Source organism: Lagopus muta, chromosome 1, assembly GCF_023343835.1.
Source record: "Lagopus muta isolate bLagMut1 chromosome 1, bLagMut1 primary, whole genome shotgun sequence".
NCBI lineage: Eukaryota > Metazoa > Chordata > Aves > Galliformes > Phasianidae > Lagopus > Lagopus muta.
In genome coordinates this window covers 45695419-45699161 of record NC_064433.1, presented here as the reverse complement: position 1 = coordinate 45699161, position 3743 = coordinate 45695419, and the positions used below count along the sequence as shown (strand labels likewise).

At 38.9% G+C, this 3743-nt stretch overlaps 1 long non-coding RNA gene across 1 annotated transcript; it reads right to left on the bottom strand.

Annotated features, from left to right (window-relative positions):
- Positions 1 to 923: 923 nt before the first annotated feature.
- LOC125685978 (uncharacterized) lies at positions 924 to 2137 on the bottom strand. Its single transcript, XR_007373533.1, has 3 exons — positions 2035 to 2137; positions 1365 to 1505; positions 924 to 1261 (listed from the first exon to the last, which is right to left on the bottom strand). It is a non-coding gene; the product is annotated as an uncharacterized LOC125685978 (long non-coding RNA).
- Positions 2138 to 3743: the final 1606 nt, after the last annotated feature.

Below are 3743 nucleotides of genomic sequence, written 5' to 3'. Positions count from 1 at the left end.
TGTGAAGAAGACCTGTGCCTGTCCAAGACTCACTTACACAGATTTGTTGAAGTCTAGCACAGGTTGGACTCCTGCCACAGCCTTCTCTGAAGTGTGAGCTGCTCCACAAATATCTGTTGTCTTTTGGTTTTCTTTACATAAAACTCAAAGAATTTAAAGAATTTTTTTCCCATCCAGACCATGAAACACAGAAGGACTTCATGCTCTATGATCCAAGCATGCCATGCAGTGGACTGCACCCAAGCTCCAAAATGAAATCTGGACAGAGGGAGGAACGGTGCGTTCCTGTTCAGGGCAATTTGCAGGAGGATCACAGCTCAGGCTGTACCATGCTTGGGTAGGTAAGCGTGAACGTGTTTGTGAATATGTTCTCTGACCTCCTTGCCTCTACAACAGCCGTCACCTGTCTGAAGCTGACCGACTGGCTCACAAATCATAAGACACAGAAAAACACAGAAAACATCATGGAAATTTTCTTTCTGGAAGAAATCAGGGTCAAGATATTGCCAGCCAGGAGCTTCTTTGATACACAGAAATCACTGGGCTGAGAGACTGTTTAATGATCTAGATGCTTATGACAAAGTCAGTCCTTATCAGATATTGGCTACAGAAGCATCACCGAGATCATTTAGGACTGGGCACAAGGAAAGCTGAAGGCATAGTTGCAGCTTGACCTTCCCTAACATGCAAGCACTGTATCTTTTGTCATGAAGTTACCACAGGGCTTTGGGTTACCTCAGACAGCTTGAAATAAGAATAGGTAAATACGTAAATACATTAAACATGTCCAGAAGTTACTTCTGAAAACACCATCACTGGTTTAGCATCAGAACATGGAAAGCTCACTTGAGATGTTTCCATGCTTCCAGCAGACATCTCAGAGCCCGACAGCTGTGATGCCAGTATCGTAGCAGTATGTTCTTACACTGCACTGAGTATGCTGACATTCAGGTGATTTAAATATCTTTGAGCCAGGATCCTGCAGGGAAAATCAAAGGTACATAACTCTCTAGTCAGATCTGTTTGTCTTAGGAATCATGATCTCAGACCTCTTGTCCTTCCATGGCCATGACCATGTTCTTTCCCTTTGACTCTGCTGAATTCACTGCAAACAGCAGTGACTATGGGAGGAGTTCAGCAAAGCTTGTTGCATTTGACAAGTTTGATAATTGCCTGCTCAGAGGTAGTCGAGAGTCTTTCCATTCAAATCAGAAGCAAGGCTTCCTTGTCTCCTCTTTGGCTTTATGATGCTTTATGACACCTGCAGGCAGAGAAGAGGAGAAGGGAGTGATGACAGTGAACAAATGTGAGAGAATGAAGCAGTGCCCAAACATGTGGCTGGCTCCACTGTTTTGCAGCCTGACCTTCCTGTATTTGGAGCAATAAGAGGGATTCTTTCATTAAAGCTGTAGAGAAGAACATTTTCTTGCAGCTTTTTTCACCTTATACCTGGCCTACAGAGGCTCAAAAATTCTGCTGGCATCTCTGGAAAACCATATAGACAACTGAAAAACAGAAAAAAACAAAAGAACCAAAGAGAGTGCTGCAGCAGTAGAAACCTTCATAATAATAACAGTAATAATAACATCCATCACACTCATTCATATTTAACATAAACAGGCAGCACAAACTGCAAAATCGCTGCAGTTGCCACAGGAAGGGAGCTCTAATCTGAAGGGGTAGTAAGTAAGTGATAACCCTAACTGTTCTGATGTTTGCAGGTCCTTAGACATACCTATAGGTATATTCATTCTGGTCTGCCACATACAGAGAAATCAAGATAGGTTTATCTATTTTTCACTCACAATGTAATAAAATGGTAATTGTGTAGCTCCTTTTCAAGATGAGAGGAGTGAAAGGACAGAGGGAGTCTTGTGAAAGAGCAGTTCAGAAAGTTCAGTTGCTTGTTGCTACAAATTTCCTCTTCATGAGAGACCTTTCCAAGAAAGATTCGTTTGAGAAAAAATATATCTGTGCTTAATAATACCAAATTACAGCATATTGAGGTTCCAGTGTAATACAACTTCTAGATACCTGCTTAACGATGTGCATTTATTTAAACTGCATCCTTAGTCAGCAAAGGACTCAAATCCCTTATGAGCCTCAAGGACTTGCAATTACTTTTCAGGCTGGAGTATAATACATCTGAGTAGGAAAAAGAGACCTTGAAAAACAGTAATGTGACAAATGGAATCAGAATCAAGCCTGAAAGGTATATTTTTAAATATCAACAGTAATAAAAAGTTATGCATAGTGTATGAGAAGGACTCTCTCAGTACTGGGTATTTGGCTATTATTATTCTTCTAACACGTTAATAGCATCCTTGTCATCTGGACAAGACAGACTACAGCTCTATTTTGATACTTTATCTCCAGGCAACTGGGCCATATGGAACAGAAGACTAAAGTATGCTGTGGATGCTGTAGGCCAAATTGTCCCCACCAGGATGTTCATCTACATAGCCACTGAAGAACTTCACAAATGTGGCCTTGGCATTTGCCCCATAGTAATGAAAATTCACAGTTTGGTGTCAGTAAATGCAGCAAGCAAAACACATCCCACACACTATATTAGAATTCTGAGGATTTCTCATTTTACTGTGTTCAAGGGAAAAAAAAGACAGAATAAATATCACAGAAGATTTTCACTAGCTGTCCATTCTGTTTCAGGGTTATGAAGTGAAGCTATTTGTTCAGCATTAAGACATTTCGGTTTAGGTATTGGACACCCCAGGGGAGACTTTTGTGTGTTTATTTATCAAAATGGGAACTGTGGGCTTTGTAGCATGTGAAGACAGAAAGCAGAGTTACATCTGAATCAGACTTCAGCTTTCCTAAGTATTTGAAAGCTTTACATGATACTTCATTCAAAATAGTTGATGCATTAAAAGGAATCCTAATGTTGGAAATAAACTAATATATTACCAAAAAGAAATAAATACAGTCACCAGATGATGAACAGTTTCTTTTCCTCTCAGTTAATTTCTCTCTCTTACACGAGAAATAAGTGAGCTTATACATCAATTTCTGCTTTGAAAAAAAAAAAAAATAGAAGGAATTAAATCATAAGTCCTATACCAGTGGAAAAAGTTAATAGAAATTTTAATGAAAGTATGAACTACATTGTGTTTGGATTCAATATCCTTGAAGTGTAAGGCTTTTATCCCCCAGGCTAAACAGATTTTGGTACCATCTACAAACAAGATGCATGATTTTTACAGGCTCTCCTGAAGAGCAGAGTTATTATCATACATTAGATTTTGCTTCTTGATTAAAAAATCATATTAATTAAATGCAATTAAATTAAATTAAATTAAGAGTTGAAGATGCAGCAATCCATTTATTATTATTTTCTCACAGTGTGGGAGACACTCTAATAGAGCGATCACCCTCCCTCCCAGCCTCCCAGTCATGATTACTCAACATCCCTGGAGTACTTGCAGTGACAGTCTACATGGAATAGCCATATTAGAGAGGCACTTACACATTTTAATTCTCTTTTTAAGATTTTTCTTGTGCAAAGAAAACTGATCATGTGGTCTCCTCTTGATCTTTCCGGTCATCTCTTTCTCTGAATTGTTCTTGCTTTGTTGTGCTGTCTGTGAACTGCCTTTTTTTTTAATCTCATTTTGTCATGTCTCTTTGAATTTCTACAGTCTACTTCACTAAAGCCACTCTAGAATTCCTGGAAACCCTCTTGAAAAGGACAAATGTCCTTTCTGATAGTTATTCTTATTGCATCT